This window comes from Meriones unguiculatus, chromosome 20 (assembly GCF_030254825.1).
Source record: "Meriones unguiculatus strain TT.TT164.6M chromosome 20, Bangor_MerUng_6.1, whole genome shotgun sequence".
Classification (NCBI taxonomy): Eukaryota; Metazoa; Chordata; class Mammalia; order Rodentia; family Muridae; genus Meriones; species Meriones unguiculatus.
In genome coordinates, this window is record NC_083367.1 from 53234449 (window position 1) to 53241000 (window position 6552).

At 42.4% G+C, this 6552-nt stretch overlaps 1 protein-coding gene across 6 annotated transcripts in view; it reads right to left on the reverse strand.

The window, feature by feature from the left end:
• The window catches only part of Grik2 (glutamate ionotropic receptor kainate type subunit 2), a 657687-nt gene extending 652979 nt beyond the window's left edge, over positions 1–4708 (reverse strand). For 2 of the 6 annotated variants that reach the window (XM_060373547.1, XM_060373548.1), the window contains exon 1: positions 4325–4707. The gene's annotated coding sequence lies outside the window, so the exon portion shown is untranslated. Of the gene's footprint in view, positions 1–3477; positions 3620–4324 lie in introns of those variants that run through there. The other 4 variants (XM_060373546.1, XM_060373542.1, XM_060373543.1 and 1 more) reach the window with 4 other exon arrangements.
• Between the last annotated feature and the right edge of the window lie 1844 nt (positions 4709–6552).

Here is a 6552-nt window from a genome sequence, read left to right on the forward strand (position 1 = left end):
GTCATTGGTTATTTTCTGATGGGAATTTATAAACTCGTCTCCTCTATTGACTTTCAGAAGTAGAAATTGACTCCAGTGAAAAATATAGAAATACACATTTCTTTTCATGTGAAAACATTTTTGTTGAAATAGCAAAATACTGCCCAAGGATTGCAGTTATCCCCAAATCCACTACTACCATTCACAACAATGGGAAAAGATAATGAGAAAAGCAATGACTGCACCATTGCTGACATCTTTACCTTATCAAGAAGTGAAAAGGACAAACTGTTGAACTTCTGTTTTACTCTTAATCTTTGTCCATTAACATCAAATAGGGCACAAGTTACATCATGTTGAAGACTACCTAATTTTAAAGGAATGGCATGAGAACTATTTAAGTTCTTATATTACTATCATTATATTTTTTTCTAAATAGCAAGAAGAAACCACAAGGTATTAATCCCATCAAAGTGAGTTTTTTACTATCTATATTTTCTTAACACTACAAAATGCTGATTGAAAAAATCTGTGTTTTCAAATTCACTAGGAGACATTGTTTTTTTTTTTTAAGATGGAGGAATAACTGCAGTGTCAAAAATAAGTATCATGAAAAGCTAGTTCTGCAATCTAGCAGGCAATCCTGTCAAACAATTCCACTATTTGAACACTTTAAAAGAACTGCCTAGTGCTGAAACTAAGGGTATCTAGCGACTCCTTCAGTCCATGTTTGAAACATCACTTATAAAATATGTGAAAGCCTAGCATGTCCTGTCTTGTATTTGCTGTCTCATTTATTCTTCTTCATTCCAGTAGAGATTAATAACCACAGCCAGGGGAAAATACATAGTCTTGGTTGTTTTCATTTCCCAACATAATTGATACCTACTACCTAAAAATAGCATGTTCTATTGTGACTAATCAAATTTCTGCAATTTTGCAGTGTAGCTGGCATTTCATGGAAACAGAGTAAACAGACTGTACCGCAATTTCTTCTTTACGCATTCTTTTAACGTAACAGTATTTGTCATACCATTTGTTGTCTGCCTACTTACAACTGGCATTCCCAGTTACTTATGTTTCATCATTGTTAGATATCTAGTGGGAAACCGAAAGAAAAGCTTTGGGTTCATGAAACTCACACAGAATAAACTGTAAAAAGGTCTAACATAACATTTCTTAACCATTAAGTGGTCTCCAAAAAAGAAAAAAAAAACCAATCAACTTTGCACATATCTTAAATTGGGTTTATTTACATCTATCAACTAAGTTAAAAAGCTTTAACGTAACAGATAGCAACTCCACCTGCTCAGCAGAACTTCTGCCATAACTGAGACAAACGTTTTTCAGGACCTCGGACAGCGCCTCGGACATGTCTTTATTCTCAGTTATTGAAAATAGTAAGAAGAATGGATAATAACACCATTTGAAGTGACACTGTGCCTATTTCTATTACAGAGTTAAATGCTTTGAACCACTGCAGAACACACAGCCAAGAGATCAATTTTGTGAATTGTGTAGTGTGTCATTCAATGTGAGGAATGAGTTGCTTAACGCATCTGAGACATAGCAACAGCAATCTTTTTCCAGTGCATACTTCCACAAAAGGCACTAACACTCACTGTGATATCCCCTTATGGTAACTAAAGGACTCATTTCTTTGTACAAAAAAAAAATAGCATGAAAAAACTCTGGATGCTGAAACATGCTGTCAATATTCAGTGGCTTAAGACTTTTCTGAAATGTACAATTAGTTATCACTTTTAATCACCCACCTCCAGATTTCCATTTGTTAGGAGGGAAAAGAGACTAATGTCATCTTTTCTATTAAGCTTCACTCTTCAGATCAACAGCAACAACTCACTAAATTTACCTTTCAAACATACACACACACACACACACATACACACAAATGATCTGCTAATATCTTATTTATTACATGGATGTTTTGAAGTTATTGAAAGTATCTCCTCAATACTGACACTATAACCATAGTTCTGGGGATTAATAGTTATTAATCAGCATTTAACTGATCGTATTTAATTATCTTAAAATTGTGTCAGTTAATAATTTGTCATTTCTTAATAGAAAAAAAACCATTTTATTTAGGCCTTAAGTGAACAGTTACATGTAAAAACAGTGGGAAATGTGTGCATTGTCCTATTGACTCATTTCCTTTGCAGTTATTTCCACCACATGGCAAGCTTTATTGCTAGGAGCTAAAGCTCTGAGGGTTCCAAGGTCAAAGCAGAGATGAAAAGCTGCAAGCACACACATCTATGCTCACACAGAGAGAAGCTATGCCTAGAAGACAGCCTTAAAAATATCAAAGACGGCTAATAGTAAGAACTACCAAGCTTACGGTGAATAATGAAGGAAGAAAATGTATATCACAGTCATGCAAAGCTTGTTTCTACAACAACGACGACGCCGGGAATGACAAAAGACATTAGCTTCATCTTTCACTGCATTTTGGTATTACCTGACACTAATGACCTCTTAGTCTTGGGCACTATTACTTGAGAAGCAATTTTGGTTTCCCAGTCTCCTGGTGAAAATGAATCTTATTCTAGTTAGCTGCCACCTGCTGGGGCATGAACAGACGTGTAATAATCCTTATAGGAGAACATTTAAAAGACAATTCCTATACCTTTCACTAGAAACAGCAAATGTATATTCTAGAACAATCTGAATTTTAAAGCCAGCCCAAAGGTCCTTTAAATGCCATATGTGGAGAGCATTTAAATATTCTCACACAAGTAAGAGGCTTCCACCTGATCTCTCACTGTTTTCCTACCGTTGTGGGACATTTTAGAATCCTCATCTTATAGTAACACCTAAGGCATTAGTCCAAGTAAGTGGCCTACTGTGTGGAAGCTTAGCTAAAATAAACAGCCTGCTCGCTTATGACATCAAAGGGGCAACAGAATAAAGTCCAAGACAGAGATCAGCCAGAACCACACTGTTGCATGCTCGGTTCATCCCATGAACACTATGTCATTCCTTAGGATTCTAAACACATTATCAGTTGCTCCGTTAACATTCTGCTGTGCTGGTGGCTGATGGTATTTATAATTTTAATTACTATTGAGATGATGAGAACGTATCTTGCTTAAGAAATCGAAGCAAAGAGATTTATGTCTGTTGAGATCCTTTTTAAGAAATCCAGCATGTACAGTCTTCAGTGGATTCAAATTTAAAATAAAAAAAAAAAGTAAGTGTTTTAGCCTTTAGTCATTACTGTCATACCTTTCTTGGTATGACATTTTAATTCTTTAACTCCTAAGTTTCTAAGGAAACTGGAAGTTGACAAGCTGACTTGATTATTGCAGAAATGTATTCTGCAAAGTTACAAAGCAAGGAACTAAAACAAGTCCAAATTAAGATACAATTGCATTTCTTCCAGAAATTTAACTGCAGACTTGTTCGAATGATCAATCATATCTTGTGAAAATTAAAAAAAAAACTATTTGATGATTTTGATGACATAATACTTACAATATGAAGATGAAGAAATGGTGATAAAAGATGATAGAAGGTAATCTGTTTGCTTCCTTACCACGAGAGTAGTTTCTAAAATTCTCCAACCCCTAAATCCAAAATCATTATCTTAAAAGCTCCAGTCCTATTTGATTCTGTCTCTGACTCTCTCTGCGTCTCTCTGTCTCTCTGTGTGTGTCCATCTCTCTGCTGCTACACACACACACACACACACACACACACACACACACACACCTTCCTATACCCCTGAAGATGAAAATGCGAGGGAGCGCGGTTGGTTAAAAGTTCTGAACCTTTATGATCCGCTTCGGTGGTGCAGTCTGTCCTTTACCCTGTGGGATGCCCTGAGAGTTTTTTTTTTTTTTTAATCTTTTTTTTTTCAGAAGCTTTTAATACTGTCCTCAGTTAAAATAATCTCAACTTTCTCAACCCAGAGCTATGGATCAGGGAGATAGTGAAATAGGTGGGCGTAGGAGGAATGAGGAGTTGTTATGACACAAAGATATACAGCTTCTTGCGTCTCTTCGCCTTGCGCGTGGGTCCCGGTAGCTGAGGCCACTTCTTGACAGATTCACTTATTAAAATATTTTATGTGGAGAACACCAGCGCAGCAGCCAAATGAGCCACTTGCATCCTTGCCGGGGACTGGCTGCAGCACATGGGACAAAGCCCTCCAAGCGACCGCATCCAGCAGGTGCCTGGAGCGCACGGGTTCCGCCGCGTTGCTGTCCGCATCCTCCTTTCCCTTCCATGACCAGCGCTCCTCGCTGGTCCACCGCTCCTCCGGACCTAGAGCAAACACCCTAAGAATGAGCTCCGGGAAGGATCGCCGGCGAGTGCCTACCTGGAGCTGGGGTGGAGAGGACGGAGAGGGACTGGAGTAGTCCTCTCCCTGTGGCGGCGGGAGGAGATCCAGCGGGAAGTCCTCGGCTCCCAGCCTCAGCTACGCAGCCGCCGGCGCGAGCGCGAGTGACGGCGGCGGAGGAGACCGCGACCCGCGGAGCCGCAACAGTGGCGCTGGAGACAGACACGCCTCCTGGCGGGGGTTCCTCGCCTCTTTGCTTTAAAGGAGCCGCGCTGCTTTCCTGATGCTGGGACTAGCTCCCCGGCGCCGAGGCCCACCCGCGAGCAGAGTGCACTCTTTCATTTCAAGAACTCTCACGAGTGAGAGAATTCCCAGTGCTGACCATCTAGTGCTTCCCGAACCTCCGGCCCTGATTTCGACCCCTGCCAGCACATCCACATCCAGGCATAGGGGAACTAGGACCGAGATGTTCAGAATGATAGTGGGTAAGGCGAACGGGCCAAGGAAATTGCCTGGCTCGGAGAAGCCAAGTCGGGTGTAAGGAGTCTTAGCTTGTCTGCTTCTGGGTGGCTGCTTTTATGCTGCTCCGAAACCATGGCAACAGCCAGAGACTTCTCTGTTGCTAGTATCTGAGGAGCAGCTGGTTGTCTCCAAACTGACCCTTTTGGTTCAACTATTGCATTTCCCTTTGAGGTTTGTGAGGATCATCTTGATCTCTGCTCCTTTTACTTCTCTGCTGTTCTCAGGGTGGATGGATTTCGGTTTTTCCTGGTCTTGGAACACAGAAAAAGACTTCCAGCATCAAGAAGCCGGCGAGCCTTCTCCGCACAGGCCTAGCCCCTTAATATCTGATGCTACTCTCCACACTAAGGTCCCTGAACTCTGAGGGGATTTGAGACCTGGTAGGCACAGAACCTGGGGTCCTATTGGCCAGGTTAGGGGAAATAAGCATATTCAAGTATTTACATATGAGATGCTGAGAGACGTTTTTAAGGGGTGAGAGACGTTTTTAAGGAGTCCTAGGGTCTTCCCAAGGCTTGTTTCCAGGAGTCAAGTAGGGGAAGGAAGCAGAGAGCACACCAGCCTCCCTCTACTTCTCTCGGGGAGCGATTAGCTTCTGCAAACAATCCCGGATTTGCTCTCCTTTGGGTCACAAAAGTCAACATCTATTCAATACCTTTGCTACTTTATCCTCAGCCCTGCAATATTAACTAGAGTGGAGACTTAGCTGTTTCCCCTGGAGTGCATTGATGAGCTACTATTCTCGAGGAGGTTTAAGAGAGGCCAAGCTCGAAAGGGTTCCGCATACCACCCCAGGAGACAAGTTTCAAAGGGATTGTACTAGGAAGCAGGCCAGGTGGAATTCCTGGGCACAGTGGAGCCTGCGTGGGCTGGAGTCCCTGCGGAGCTGCAGTGTAATACGGAAAGGTCTGGAAACAAAATCTCCTCGGGTTCTCCCTAGAGCAGACCAGTTGACTGCAGAACAGCATTTGTCCCTTTGCTGTGCTTTGTTTGTTTATTTATTTATTGTCTGTTTGTTTGTTTTACCTGCAGCCATTGCTACTCCAGAAGAGTAAAATCTTTCCTGACCCTGTCTCTGTATTGATACACACCCTGGGCTAGTATCTGACTCAGTCCTACCCAAATCATCAGTCTCTACTACTTTGTTTACCGTTCTAGGCTTTCTATACCACATCACAGCACATCGCAGGCACACACGCATAGGCACCACACGCTGTGCTTAGCTGTTTCTAGGGGACTTGGGATTAAGTTAAGAAGAGAAGAGTTAGTGGCATGGAGAGTCCGTTTGTGGTTTAAAGATCCCGGGGATGGCTAGAAGGTTCCTGTAATTAAGCCTTGCTGTACGAAGAAGAAAATAAATAGTCAATGACTCTATTGTGCATCCTGGATCGGACAGCACAGACCCGTGACCAACTCCAGGCGCCTGGGCTCCAGCTGCTGTGACCTGCAGCCTAATAGGCCCTCCAAGCACAGCGCAGTTCGGTCCAGGCTCAGGAAAAATTGCTCCATTCAGCCTTATTGCATGATGAGAGTAATGAAGACAACTTGTCCACTAGCCAAAGACACTCTCCATGTCATCCCTTTCAGGGAGAGAGACAAAACACCTGCCAGAGGAGCCAATGGAAATCCCTAGGTGAAAGGTGTCCAGCCACTGTGGTGATGCTGAGAGTGAGGGATTGTATCCTGTTTTGCTTTAAGTGTTTGACACACAGGCTGGTGCTGAGCTCAGCCTTCCCCACTGTTGT